Raw genomic sequence first — 15,719 nt, 5'->3', positions numbered from 1 at the left:
AATACTACCAGAGACAGAGCCTGATGTACAAATCTGCACCTTGTATTCAAATAAGTACCTTTCTTGTAAAATGTTCAGTGAATGTTTTTGGAAATCCTTCATAAAGCTAAAAAGGAACCTTAACAAAATAGCCTTACTACCCTTTGTTGTCATGGCATCTAAATAGACATGCCCTGTTATAGAATTGCTTGCAATGTAATGTCTGTACGTAAAGGGTATATTTTTGTTCAGGCGTTCAAAGTTATTCCTGATTTTTCTACATCCGAGTCAAATGTATAACTTGTATATTTAGGGGCTGAAAATCAGTGCCTATATAGGTATACAGTATGTAATCTCTATGTATGAGGATCATTTCATAAAAACTGCACACAATTTTTTTTAATTTACATGTTTGGGGTTTTTTTGGGGTTTTTTCCAAGTATTTCTTTACAATCCTTCAATATAGTCTCCCTGCTTTGCAATGACCAAGTACCAACGTCTGGGAAGCTTCATTATTCCATCCAAGACACCATTTTGTTCAGTTGCTGAATGGCTCGGGTACCAGCAGAAAAATGCTCTTCCAGAAATGCAAAACAATGTCCACGCATAGGTTGTTTCAACTTTGTAAAAAGGTCAAAGTCTGGTGGTCTCATGTCTGGACTGTAGGGAGCATGAGGTAACACCTCCCAGCCATATTTGCATAGTTTTTCAATGACGACATTCCCTATGTGCGGGCAAGAGTTGTTGTGATGAATGAGTGAGTGGCCCAGACAAGAGCAACTGATGTCGGGTTTTGTGCATTTTTCTGCATTTATTTTTTGCAAAAAATCATGATAATACACTGCTGACACTTCTTCCTTATGGAACTTTATCTGTAATGATGATGCCTTCATGATCATAAGCAAAAATCACTGAGATTTTTTTGGCCGTGGGGAAGATGGAGCTCTCCACTCGTCATTGAAAAACTACACAAATACGGCTGGGAGGTGTTACCTCATGCTCCCTATAGTCCACACATGAGTACACCAGACTTCGACCTTTTTCCAAAGTTGAAACAACCTATGCGTGGACATCATTTTGCATCTCTGGAAGAGCATTTTTCCGCCGGTACCTGAGCCATTTGGCAACTGAACAAAAACGGTGTCTTGGATGGAATAATGAAGCTTCCTGGATGTTGGGATTCGGCCATTGCAAAGCAGGGACACTATATTGAAGGATTGTAAAGAAATACTTGAAAAAAAAAAAAACCCAACATATAAATTAAGAAAAATAGTGTGCATTATTTATGAAATGACCCTCATATTTCCATACTTACCCCTTGAATGCCCCAACTCCATCCTCTTTCTTTGTGTATATCGTTTTACATAACGTTGGGGTATGGGGGATGATTTAAAATACTGGATGGCATTTGATTGTATGGAGGGATAATTTAAGGTACTGGGGGCATGTGGTTGTATGGGGGGGATGATTTAAGGTAGTGGGGGCACATGGGGGATGATTTAAAGACATGAGAGGGTATGTGAGAGGTATGGGGCTTGCCTGCCTGCCACTAAGCCTGCCTGCCTGCCTGTCACTAGGCCACTAGGCCTGCCTGCCACTAGGCTTGCTTGCTCTGTGCCCTGTCTTGGCCTACCACTAGACCACCAGTGGGGGGACAGGGTGCAGAGCCTGGAAGGGAGAATTTGGGTCAGAATGTTTTTTGTCTTATTTTCCTCCTCTAAATCTAGGGTGCATTTTATGGTCAGGTGCATCTTATGGAGCGAAAAATACGGTAAGTTAGATCTGATATTCAGTGCCACTGGCATTGAATATCTGGATCTGACCAGACTGCTGCTGATTGCTCAAATTCATGCAGATCTTGGTATAGACGCCAGCTCTGTGAGTTTTGTGGGTGCTTGAGCACCCCCCAATATGTTTCCCTGTTCGTAACTCTAGAGATCTGTGTTATCAAGCTCCATGCTGCAGAGCTACAAGGGCTGCTATTTCTGTAGTCCTTTTAGTCGCAAAGCTATATGGGCAGCCAGCAGCCACATAAGCTCCCAGTTCCTCCTCGACTCTGCCTTCAGAACACCTCTCAGCTGTCCACTTTATTAATGGCCACATCATTCTGATATTCAGCATTACTGCCTCATTGAATGCAGTTGAATATCAGTGGCCGGTCCACTACACATGATTTAAGTCTGCAGGAGTTTTTCCTGTCTACTTAAATTGCTTTGAACATCAACATCAATGCATATACATGTAGGTCTGCCATTTATTTGCCTAGATTTACAAGCCTACTTCTTAATACTACCAGAGACAGAGCCTGACGTACAAATCTGAAGCTTTTATTCATATAGGTACCTATCCTGTGAAATCTTTTGTGAATGTTTTGGGAAATCCTTCATAAAGTTAAAAAAGGCACCTTAACAAAATGGGCTTACTACCCAGGTTGTCATGGCATATAATTGCTTGTAATATAATGTGTATACGTAAAAAGGGCCATAATCGAATGAAAGTCTAGGGCTGAAAATAAATACTGAGCTCCTAACTATTTTCCTTGCCCCACAGGGCTGACTCAAAAGGTTATGGCACCTTGGACCTACTTCTGTTTTGTTGTTCTGTGCCCTAGACCCAGTTTTTTTTGGCACCCTACATGTCTTGTCCCCCTCCCCCCACCGGGCTACTTCTCTCATCCCTCCTCTTATACTACCAGTGGCGTACCAAGTGGTGGGGGGTGCGGTCCGCCCCGGGTGCCAGCCCTAAGGGGGTGCTCCCAGCCTTGCCGTTCAGTCCCCCCCCCACCCCCGAAGGACCGCTCGCCCCACTGACCTTCCTGCACCACCTATGAAGCAGCTCTTAACAGGATCGCGAACTCAGCGATCCCTGAGCTGCTTGGGCGCTGTTTCCTGCGTCGCAGTCCCGCCCCTCCTCTGACGTCAGAGGAGGGGCAGGACCGCGGCGCAGGAAGCAGCGCCTAAGCAGCGCAGGGATCGCTGACGTCGCGATCCTGCTGCGGCTGCTTCATAGGTGGTGCGGGGAGGCCAGGGGGGCGAGCGGTCCTTCGGTGTGGGTCGGGGCATCAGGCCTTCAGGGTGGGGCGGGCGGGCAGGCAGGCAGGCTTTCAAGGGGGAGGGGGGTGATAGGCAGGCAGGCAGGCCTTCAAGGGGGGAGGCAGGCCTTGAAGGGGGGGACAGGCAGGCCTTCGGGGATGTGTGCAGACCTTCAAGGGGTGCAGGCCTTCAAGGGGGGGGACAGGCCTACAAGGGGGGGGGACAGGCCTTCAAGGGGGGGACAGGCCTTCAAGGGGGGTGCAGGCCTTCAAGGGGGGTGCAGGCCTTCAAGGGGGGATGCAGACCTTCGGGGGGGGATGCAGACCTTCGGGGGGGGGTGCAGACCTTCAAGGGGGGGACAGGCCTTCAAGGGGGGAACAGGCAGACAGGCCGTCAATGGGGGGGACAGGCCTACAAGGGGGTGGGACAGGCCTTCAAGGGGAGGGACAGGCCTTCGGGGGGTGGTGCAGGCCTTCAAGGGGGTGCAGGCCTTCAAGGGGGGGACAGGCAGGCAGGCCTTCAAGGGGGGACAGGCCTTCAAGGGTGGGGACAGGCCTTCAAGGGGGGGACAGGCCTACAAGGGGGTGGGACAGGCCTTCAAGGGGGGACAGGCAGACCTTTAAGGGGGGACAGGCCTTTGGGGGGGACCCTGGTTTAGAAGTACACGGAGGGAAGGGGGTGTTCAAAGAGACGTGCATATGCCAAACTTTGGGGGGGGGGAAGAAATAATGGGTCTGAAAATAGAGGAGAGGGAGAGAGATGATGGACCATGGGATATAGGGAGGGAGGGAAGGAACAGAAAGGGAGAGAAATTGGACACAAGGGATGGTGTGGAGGAGGGATAGAGATACTGGATAGGAGGGTAATTGGAAAAAGAAAGGGAGAGATGGTGGACTCTGGGATGGTGGGGAAGGAGGGAGAGATGCCGGATGAAAGGGTAGTTAAGAAAAGGTGGATCTGTGGAGGGAGATGAAAAAAAGGAAAGATACCAGACTTCCTGGGAAGGGAAGGAAAATGGAAAGGGAGGACAGAGTTGGCAGATGGATGGTTAGCATGCAGAAAGAAGAAAGAAGGAGACCCTGGCAAGCAAGTTATCAGAAGAAAACCAGAGCCTTGGACCAACAAGATTTGAAATATAACCAGACAACAAAAGGTAGAAAAATTAATTTTATTTTCTGTTTTGTGATTACAATATGTCAGATTTGAAATGTGTATCCTACCAGAGCTGGTGTTGGACTGCAAACGTGAGCTAGGATTTAACAGAGAGAGGAAAAGTCCTTTTTGTTTCTTTATTTTATTTACACCACAGCGCCAGTGTGGTTAGGAGAAGCCAAAGGGGGTGAAAAAGCTATAAAACCCACCAGGAGTTTTGAAAAAAATTACTCAACTGGGCAGGAAAATCGAATTGAAAAACCAATTCAATAGGCTGAATCGAATCGAAATTTTTTTCCTGAATCTGGCAGCATTAGTTTGCGCTACTGTCTTAGACTTTAGGACCTGGGATTGGGAAGAGATGGCATTCTCAGTACTTTATAATGCAAGTGAAACGAGGATTTGGTCAGACTTTTGAAGGGTCTGCAGAAAAAAAATATTGTATAGGCCGGGGACATGAAACAGCAGGAAATGGGAACTTTTCTTCCTTCTATTTTTGTGAATGGAAAGGCTGAGGATGTCAGAGAGTTCAGTTAAAATATGTGCTTTATAAGAAAATATAATAATGTGTTTTATAAAGTTTATAGCATAGCTGGCCTACCCAGTGAGGTGTTTCTAGTGGTGGTGGTGGCAGCGTGTCAATGTGTTGAGAGGAAGAGGTGGTCTGGGAAATTCTGCTGAGCAAACTTCGGGCCCATTTCCACCCCCCAGTTAGTCCACTCCACTCAACTGGTTCACACACTGAGTCGGTCTTTGGGTGTTGTGTTGGGATCTCTTCCAGTGGTTTATCAGTATCTCCTTCTGGTCCAAGGAAGGAAACTTTGTTATCCTTAGCATTGACCTACAGAATATGTTTGTAACAGCGCTGCTTGTGTGGCATTAGGCTATGTAGTGATCGAAAGAAAAAAACAGACCTTTGCACATTTTTGCACTATATGGTGGGTGTATGAGGAGATTCACATTTCCTGCACAGCTAAGTCCATGTGAAGTTACCTTGTGCTGTATTTGACATCTAGCAAGGTCTCTGTTTGAAAGGAAAGATCTAAACTTAAAAATGAAGTGGCCAGAAGTTATGGTAAAAGCAGATAGTGTAGCTGGTTTTAAGAAAGATTTGGACAAATTCCTGGAGGAAAAGTCCATAATCTGTTATTAAGACATGGGGGAAGTGTCTGCTTGCCCTGGATCGGTAGCATGGAATGTTGCTACTCTTTGGGTTTTGACCAGGTATTAGTGTCCTGGATTGGCTACCATGAGAATGGGCTATTGGGCATGATAGACCATTGGTCTGACCCAGTTAGGCTATTCTTATGTTATGTTCTCATCTGTAGGGGCCTTTGTTTTCACTTCTTATTTTTATGTATTTTTTTTACTGAGAACTTATCAGTGTTTTTTATAATGGGAACAAAAATGGAAGAGAATTAATGTGTGTGGGATGAGGGGGTAACTAATTTCTTCAGCTAAATAATTCAATCCACCTCAACCAGACATAGGAGAACTCACGCACCATTCACACATCCTCCAACCAAAAACGTCAAAAGAAAAAAACTGTTCAACAACCTCCTAGCCATTCGAGCTGCAACACTCGAGCCCCAACTCTACAACCTATTGACCTCGACCACAAACTACAAAACCTTCAAAAAAGAAATAAAAACCCTTCTATTCAAAAAACACATAAAACCGAACTAACACAATCAGAACTGTCCCAAGCATCACCTGCAACTACTCCATATGTACTTCTGATGTCATGACAATTCAGACATAATTTATGTTATGTTATGTTTGGAATATAAGAAAATTTTCACTGCCTGTTTCTATTCTGACCATTTATTCCGTTTCATGGTCATTACAAAAAATATTTTTTTACATGGGAGGGGGTAGTCAAAAAATGATGGGCCCCGGGTGCCACATACCCTAGGTACGCCACTGTATACTACTACCCGGTCCTGACAGGATGCAGTTTCATACGCGAGCTACCACAAGGAGAGAGGGCCAGTGTCAGTATCGAGCAGCAGCATGAGTGGGGAGGAGGAATCTCCCTTCTCCTCCCTTCTTTGACACTAAACCTCCCTTCCTTGCAGCAGCTGGCCTATGAAGCTGCATCCTGTCAGGATCTGGCAGCATCGTCAGAGGAGGAAAGAGTTGGAGAATGTTCAAGCCATCTCATAGCTTAATTTATGGACTGGTGACATCACAGCACTGGGCATTTGGCACCGGCACCCTGGGCTATAGCCTCACCTGATCCATAGGTTAAGACTGCTCTGTTGCCCTAAATCAACCCCCATTCCCACTCGCTTTTTATGCTCCTAAATTTAGGAGTTCACAGAAATTTTAAGTATAAATATATTTAAGTACTCAGCCCTAATAAATTTAAAAAGAGGTCAAGTTAGGAGCAGTGGTTAAAGCAACCTGAGGTTGTGGGTTCAAATCTACGCTGCTCCTTGTGACCCTGGGCAAGTCACTTAATCTTCCCATTGTCCCAGGTACATTAGATAGATTGTGAACCCACTGCGACAGACAGGGAAAAATGCTCGAGTACCTGAATAGATTAATGTAAACTGCTCTGTGCTCCCCTGGGAGAATGGTATAAAAAAAAATTGAGTAAATAAATAAATAATGGGCCCTAAATGGTCTTGTAAATATTTAAGGTCGAAGAATGTAGGAATTTTTAGGAGGAAGCAGACTCCATCTGGCACAGTCAAGCAACAAGGGTGGAAGTTGCCTGTAGGTGGGCACTTATTAGCACATGCTCAGAAAGTCTTTTCTGAGCTCTAGGGGAAAGGGTCTGAGCTGGCATCTTTATGTGATAACTTCACCTATGTGTGGCTGGCCTATCTTGTTATTACTGGAAAACCAATGTTACAGGTAAGTAACTTCCTCTTGCTGGCATCTAAAGCTTCTATATTACCTTTTCTGTTTTATTCAACATAAGGGAAGCAAGCAGGCTTCAAGGCTGATAGGTCTCAGCAGGTAGCAGTTTCCCTGACTTTGAGATCTGCTGTTGTTACCGTCCTTGGACACCCACAGCTTAGAAAACAGCAGATGGCTTGATAAACAGAAATAGAACTAAAGAACTGAGAACATCACAATATTTGGACATTTGGAGGGTAATGTTTTCAAGAACTAACAAGTGTAAAAACTGCTTTATATGTTCAAATAACCATTACAAAATTGCCCAGTATTATACATACATAAAAGTACTCGCTGCTGATATGTAGTGCATACTTTTAGGAATGCCTGTATAGCTATATGCATTCCCGGGGGTAGAGTGGTGGCAGGAGGGTCAGTTAGATATGTATTAGAGCCAAAAATTGATATACAAAATTCCACGGCATGAGTATTAACGGGAGCAGCACGGTATGAACATATCACACCAATTTTAAAGAAATTACATCGGCTGCCAATCTAATCATCGGGTTCAGTTTAAGGGGTTCTTTCACTAAGATGCACTAGTGCATCTTAGCGGGCGCTAAATGCTAACATGTGCTATTATATCCTATGGATGCGTTTGCGCGCGTTAGCATTTAGCGCCCGCTAAGATACACTAGCACGCTTTAGTAAAAGGACCCCTAAGATTTTGAAAATAATCCATCTAGGGCATCGTCCCGCAAACTTTCTCGCGCCACGGCACACTAAAGGTAGTGGCCTTGGCTCGAGGCACCTGAAAGTGCGCGGATATCGCCGTGATAACATCAAGCACATGCGTGACATCATCATGTCGTCCGCATGTGTGTGAAGGCCCTCCAGGCTGGCCCTGAGATGCCAGTGGAGGGTGCCAGAAGTGAAAAGGGCCAGAGAGAAGGATAGTTGCTGGTGCCCACTGATTGCCAACAGGACGTGCCTCTACCATGAGAGGTACGTCCTGTAGGTAATAAGCTGGTGCCGGCACCTCTCCTCCTCCCCAGTGTGCCGTGGCACACCTGAAATCTCAGGAAGCACATTAGTGTACCTTGGCACACCATTTGAGATAGACTGATCTAGGGATATATGACACCCTTCCAGACTATCTGACCAAATGCTTGAAAATATATCAACCTAATAGAATTTTGAGATCAGAAAATAGGATGCTGTTAGATGTAAGAATAAGAGACAAAATTAAGTATGCCAAGAGTCCAATAACAATATACTGCTTTTCATCATGACGGGAGTTGCCATATAACTTATTCCCAAAAATTTGAAAAATTGGGATAGGTTAAACTATAGTTTTTGGTGGGAATCCTTGTGCTAAACATAAATTTGAACGTACGAGAGCAATACAATTGGGACATTATAAGAAATTTAAGGATGTTTTGGACCCATTGACAAAATTTTGTAAAGATTAATTATTGGTTTTAGCCCTTTGATTATACACATCCAGGAGGGGGGGGAGGGGAGATATTCCTTTAAAATTATTATTTGATTGTAATTTGTTGGTCTTGATCATTTGTATTACTTTTGCTTATCTTTATACTGTATGAAAGGATGGTTGGATGGGGGAGGGAAGGATATGTATTTATTATATCATTTGATGGAATTAAGTGCTGTTTATTTTGTTCATCTAATATAATAAAGAGCTAGCCGCGCATGCGCACTCCTATTTGCGTGTTCTGTGCGGTGTAGGTCTGTGGCCGCAGGAGTGCGCATGCGCGAGTCGGCTGACAGGAGCGGCTCTGGCAGCGGATGGCGGGAGGAGGGCTCATGCTCCTGCCGCCGCTGCCGCTCCTGTTCACAGCGGTCTGCACATCACCGACTCATCCCCTCCCGCAACAACCGCTACCGCTCCTGTTCTTCCCCTCCCTCCAGTAACCGCTGCCATTCCGACTCACCCCCTCCCGCGACAACCGCTACTGCTCCTGTTCTTCCCCTCCCTCCAGTCACCGCTGCCATTCCGACTCACCCCCTTCCGCTCCTGTTCTTCCCCCCTCCAGTCACCGCTGCCATTCCGACTCACCCCTCCCGCGACAACCGCTACCGCTCCTGTTCTTCCCCTCCCTCCAGTCACCGCTGCCATTCCGACTCACCCCCTCCCGCGACAACTGCTACCGCTCCTGTTCTTCCTCTCCCTCCAGTCACCGCTGCCATTCCTATTTAAAATGGCCTGCTGAGGTTCGCGGCCGGCTGTAGCGAACCTCGCAGGCCGCTCTCCACGTGGTAGCACGTTCCCTCTGACGCGATCGCGTCAGAGGGAACATGCTACTGAGGTGAACAGCGGCCTGCGAGGTTCGCTACAGCCGGCCGCGAACCTCAGCAGGCCGTTTTAAATAGGAATGGCAGCGGTGACTGGAGGGAGGGGAAAAGGAAAAAGAAGGGCCATGGAGCAGGCAGGAAAGGCGGCTGTTCTGGTGGGAGGGTTGTGCTGACTGCAGATAGCGGAGAGTTGGGCCAACCTCTCCTTCCTCACCGACGCCAAAGAAGCTGCAGTCGTGCCAGTGCTGCAGGTACAGGGGGATGCTTTTGTTGGAGAGGTGTGCTGGGGGGTAGACAGCTTTGCTGGGGGGGGGAGGGGGAAGACACAAGGGGGGTCAGGGAGAGGGAAAGGGGTATGCTGGAAGCAGACAGCTTAGCTCTGGGGGGGCGGGGGAATGACACAAGGACACAGACACAAAGAATGACACACAGGGGGCCATTGAGACAGACAGAAAGGAAGACATTCAGGCAGCGTCCAAGGAGAGACAGCCAGTGTCCAAGGAGAGAAAAACAAATAAACATAGACAGACAGACAGCGGCCAAGGGGAGAGAGAGAAAGAAAGAAAGAAAGACAGACACACACATCTATTCTAGCACCCTTTAATGTAACGGGCTTAAAGACTAGTTATTTGATAATATGTTGAACTTGTTGTTGGTTTTTAAAAATGAATAAAGATATGGAACAACAACAACAACAAAAAAGTATGCCTCCACTAGAAAGTCTTGTTTTTTCAATTGCAGGTCCGGCACTTTGGAATGTACTGTCCGGAGCAATACATTTTTGTACCAATGTACTGCTAGTTCGAAAATTACTTAAGGCTCATTTTTTCATCTTAGCTCTTAGCTGTCCCTCTGACATCCAATAAAATGTTTGAGAATGACTACCATTTTTTTTTATTGAACAATGTAAACAAAGTTGATTGATGTTTGTAGTGTACTGAAAAATGTATTGTAAAATTCGACCTCTACTGTGTATGTTTACTTGTAAGCTGCTTAGGAGATAGGCAGATAATAAGTTCTTTAAACAAATAAATATATGCTGCTGAAGGGGAGGGGTGGGTAGAGCTGCTGCCTCAGTACCCTCAGATCGTGAGTTCCTGGTGACCTTGGGCAAGCCACTTAGCATCCCATCACCCCAGATAACACAATTAGATTGTGAGTCTGCCAGGACAGATAGGGAAAAAGCTTAAAAGTACCTGACTACTATTTAATCTCTTCATGAAAAGGCAGTTAATAAATCTAAAAAATAAAAATAAAAAAATTTCATGCCAAGCACTATTCTATAAATAGAACTCAGAGTTTGGCACTGTTTATAGCAGTGTGTCGCAAACTTTTTAAGCTGCTGGCACACTAATCTCGGGGCTGCGGCTGGAGGGCACCTGGAAATGCGTGGATGTCGATGCAATAATATAACGCGCATCCGCGATGTCATCATGTTGATATCCACGCATGTGCGGATGTCCCCCAGCCGTGGCCCTGAGCCTCCTATTACCGCTGGTGGGGTGTGCTGAAGAAAGGGGCAGATGCGCCGGCACGGAGAGGCGCTGGCTGGCTGACTACAGGACATGCCTCTCACCGCGAGAGGCACGTCCTGTAATCATTCAGACAATGCCAGCACCTCTCCTTCTCGCCAGCATCATGGGGCACACCTGGAATCCTCCGGGGCACGCTCGTGTGTCGCAGCATACAATTTGCTATACACTGGTTTATAGAATAGCAGTTGGCACCAGGATACCCACCTAAATTATACACAGATCTCTTTTATACTGTAAAACTGCATGTAAGTTCCAGGAATGCACACTATCTGCCCATACTGTGCCCCATCTCTGGATCTGGGTGTAAAATTTACATGTGAATCCTGGGTCCTAAAAATATGTGCTTAATAATTGAACCGCAAGGTAATGGGGGAATAGAAATCCTTAATGTAATGTAATGTAATAATAATTAAAGCCAATTAGCGCCAAAAACTGATTAGGCTCCCTTTTATCAAGTCATGGTAGAGCGTTTTAGCGCTGGTCGCCGAGGTAAATGTTCTGATTGCTCATAGGGATTGAATGGTCAGTGTTAAAACGCTCTGCCACAACTTGATAAAAGGAGACCTCAGTGGTCAATTATCAGTGCTAATTGGCTTGTATGCAGAAATTGGGCATACACTCAAATTTCTCAGGTACAAATCCCACCTTAATTCCTTTATATGTTATTGTGAGATTTCTAGGAATAGATTAAAACCTACTGCACCTAAAAGTATGCTACTACAATAGCCATCATTCTTGCTGTGTCTTGTAAAATTGGTGATGGGTCAAAAGCACGCGTGGACAAAGGTGCACAGACAACTGAGCGCAGGGCTTAATCACACCAAAAAAAACCCGTATTTTAAAGGGCTCTGATGGGGGTGGGGGGGGACCCCCCACTCTACTTAATAGGGATCGTGCTGCCTCACGCTGCCATGTTGGGGGGAGTGTGGGGGGTGTAACCCCCCCACATTATACTGAAAACTTAACTTTTTCCCTAAAAAACAGGAAAAAAGTTAAGTTTCCAGTATAATGAAGGGGGTTACAACCCCTCACCACGCCAGCGCGATCTCTATTAAGTAAAGTCGGGGGGGGGGGGGGGTTCCCCACCAACACCCTCCGTCGGAGCCCTTTAAAATACAGTTTTTCTTCGGCGTGATTAAGTCCTGCGCTCAGTTGTCTCACTCAGTTGTCGGCGCGCCTTTGTCCTCGCGCGCCTTTAGACTATGAACCGTAAATTCAGGTACAGGAGATATGTCCATGTTCCAGGAAGGCTCACATATTTACACAGAATTAAGAGTTAAAGTGGGAGTTACCCCTGGGTCCATTATTCAATTCCTCTGCACTGACCACTAGGCTACTCCTTATACTTGCTTGCTGCTCTATGAGGAATGACCATAGTACCTGAAGCTGTCATACATCTTGGTATTTACTGGAGTCAGTCCACAGGAAGGCTACTAAAATGGTTGATGGTCGACTTCATAAAGCATAAGGGGACAGACTCAAAGAAGAAAGGTGAGAGAGGGGATATGATAGAGACGTTTAAATACCTACGTGGCCTAAATGCGCCTGAGGTGAGTCTCAATTAAAAGGAAACTCTGGAAGGGGGGGGCATAGGATGAAGGTGAAAGAGGATAGACTCAGAAATAACCTCAGAAAGTACTTTGTCATAGAAACAGTAGTGAATGTGTGGAACAGCCTCTCAGTGGAGATGGTGGAGCAAAAAGTGTATCTGAATTCAGGAAATCTTGGGACAAATATATTGTAACTCTAAGGGAGAAGAAAGGATAGTAAATAGCATAGTTAGGCAGACTAGATAGGCCATATGGTCTTTATCTACCTTCATTTTTATATGTTTCTATGCAACACATAGCAAAACAGAGCAATAAAAGAAATGAGAAGCAATGCACTAACTCCAAGCCCTCAAATCCCAGAAGGGGACGCATATTCCCCAAATGTCTAAACTAATAAAAACGTCTTCAAATCAAATTTACAACAGACCGGATGTTTCCGATCTTAATGAGGGAGGCATTTTGAACACTACTAAATGCAATGCTTCTCAAATTATCCAGCCAATTCTGAGCCAAAGCAGGAACTAAAAGCTGATTCACATATCGGGAACACATTGGTCATCCAACAAGGGAGTACTTTGAGGCACCCTGTTACAAAATTACCCTTCCATTGTGCAATTTTTAAACTGCTCACATTACTACAAAGTCCATGTGTTGTTTTGCCCACATTCAAAGTATGTGCATAATTTCATTTAGAAATTGTCTACGTAAAAATCACCTGCAGAAAAAGTAGCAGCAACCTAACCCTGGGGTCCTTTATCTAAGGTGCACTAATGGATGTGGAGGGGCATTTATGATAGGATGTCTAAGTCTGAGTTTGGATGTTTTGGGAAAGACATCCAGAAATTCAGTAGAGAAAATGTCCATTCTCAAAACAGCAAGACATTTTTTTAAAAAAATTTTATTTTAATGACCTATGAAGATGTTTTGGTCTTTAGTACATATATCCTTTTGGGCCATTCTCGAATATAAAGATGTCCATAAGAAAACCGTACAAAAAGCAAGCTTTTTGGATGTTCAAGCAGCCAGCATTCTTAAGAAGCTGGCCACACAGACATCTCAGCAGGGCACTCTAGGGGGTACTGCAGAAAATGTCACATTTAAAAATCCCAGGTGCACATGTCACCATAACCTGCTTATATTGTATAGTGAGCCCTCCAAAACCCACCCAAAGCTTACTATTTATTTAATTTATTTATTCAATTTTCTATACCGTCCTCCCAATACCCAGCTGTACACCACAACAATAGTCCTTATACCTGCAGGTGTCATCTTTATGTAGGTACAGTAGGTTTTGGAGGACTCACTATACAATATAACAGGTTATAGTGACATGTATACCTGGGACTTTTAAATGTGACATTCACTGCAGTACCCCCTAGAGTGCCCCTCTGCTTTTCTCTGTTGGGCTCAGCTGTCTGTGTGGCCATATGAAGTTGTAAGAGAAATAGTCAAATGTAGCAAGATCTGGTGAGTAGGGTGGATGGTCTATGTACTGAAACCCCCAACTGGATCTAAACATCCATCATTTTGCTAGCCTTGCGAGCAGGTACGTTGTCTTGCAAAAAGAGAACTCTTTCCGCAGCTTCCCTCTCCTTTTTTCTTTCAATGCCTCCTTTAATTGGCACAACAAGTTGCAGTAGTACTCTGCATTAACTGTTTGGCCTCTTGGAATATAGTCATTACAACACCTTCCTCTTCCCAAAACACTGTGGCCATGATCTATCCTGTTGACTTTTGGGTCTTGAATCTCCTTGGCCTTGGAGAACCCGTTGCATGGACTGTTATTTTGTTTCAGGATCATAGTGGTGCAACCATGTTTCACTACCAGCTCGCTGAAAATATTGCAAAATCAACTTGGAAATGTTCACTTCATGTCATGTCTCAGCAGCAATCAAACATTTGGACACCCACTTGGCTAACAGCTTCTGCATGCCTAGCTGCTCATAGATACACCCAAGTTCCATGGATATTGTGACCGGGTAAAACCTGGACTGGAGTAGCCCGAGTCCTGACCTGAGTCATCCAAGCCTCAGCCGAGCGGTTGAATGAGGCATCGAGGGGTGTCTGCATCAAAATAAAAGGTGTTTAGTGTGAATTTTAAGATGACTTTATTTTCTGGTCTTATATTGTAGCGCAATTCCAAAACATACAAAACAAAAACTCTCATTGGTGGCTAAATAGTCTGTTAACTCACCATGCTTTATTCATTACTAAAGTTCAAGGAAAACACAAAAATAACTTTTCAATTTCAAGTCTGAACAACCTGCTTGCACAATTCAAATCTGAACAAACCTACTGGCACTACTGCTGGCACTACTTGGACAAGTTCCCCACAGTTCTCCTGTGATTATGAAAATTCAGAAGCAGTGATTCTTAACTCTTCTGTTATTCTTAATTACATCAGACACAGTAATTCCTGATCCTTCTGGTATTCTTAGTTTTGTGAGGCAACACCCCCTTATCAGAAACAGCATTTTTACTTTCCCCAACCTTTACTCTGTAATTATGCTCTCAAATAAGCATGACTCCTCGGGTTCCATTTCAACATCATTTGCAAGCATTTCTTCTGGCACTTCTGTATAAAATTTTCATTACCTTCAGAAGAATGACTAGAAGTTTCAGTCTTGAGGTTTACTCCTTGATTTCTGTGGGGAATGCTGTCTTCTGTCTTCTGAATCCTGGCTGGCACAGGTCTGCCTCTCTCCAAGGATTCAGGTATCCTGTAGGCTTGTGGCTGTCTCTGCCTCCCTTGGCCTAGAGAACACACCCTTTTCCCTAGCATGGGCTGATTGTCCCTCACAACACCTGTAGTTCTCTGGTGCTTTGCTAATGAGCTTGGATAGCTTCCCTGCTCATTAACCCTGCCCCCAACAGAGCTGATTGCAGGAGCTAATCTCTTTGTGGGTTTTGCTATTACCTGCCTGGTGCATGCTGGTCCTTATAGTTTTTTGCTTATAGCATTCCCTGCATTAGAACTAGGCAAGTATAAACAGGTCCCTTTTAAGTTATCTTTCACTGGGGATAAATTCTGCAGGGCATTCCCTAACCTGCCTACTTCTAGGGGTAGGTTTAGGGATAGTTTTAGAGCACTGCAGGGTTTCTTCCAGCATGACAGGACTCTTCCTGTCACAATATCTGTAGTGTCTCAGCAATTGTTTTAGCCAAAATTCACTAATCCGCGAAAATTGGGTTATGGGCATGGTCAACAGTTTCAGGAGTTGACACTGTTTGAGTATGATGGGCATTGCCATTCAATGTTTGCATCATATATTCATGAACTTCCTTTGGAGTTTTCTTCTGCAGGAATA

The 15,719-nt window shown here is 45.0% G+C and overlaps 1 long non-coding RNA gene across 1 annotated transcript; it reads right to left on the bottom strand.

Annotated features, from left to right (window-relative positions):
• Window positions 1-14,200: 14,200 nt before the first annotated feature.
• Window positions 14,201-15,217, bottom strand: LOC117346049. Its single transcript, XR_004536544.1, has 2 exons — window positions 15,007-15,217; window positions 14,201-14,475 (listed from the first exon to the last, which is right to left on the bottom strand). It is a non-coding gene; the product is annotated as an uncharacterized LOC117346049 (long non-coding RNA).
• Between the last annotated feature and the right edge of the window lie 502 nt (window positions 15,218-15,719).

The sequence above is a fragment of the Geotrypetes seraphini genome, chromosome 12 (genome assembly GCF_902459505.1).
Source record: "Geotrypetes seraphini chromosome 12, aGeoSer1.1, whole genome shotgun sequence".
NCBI classification, from domain to species: domain Eukaryota; kingdom Metazoa; phylum Chordata; class Amphibia; order Gymnophiona; family Dermophiidae; genus Geotrypetes; species Geotrypetes seraphini.
Note: the sequence above shows the minus strand (reverse complement) of the source record. Positions and strands in the feature narration are given on the sequence as shown.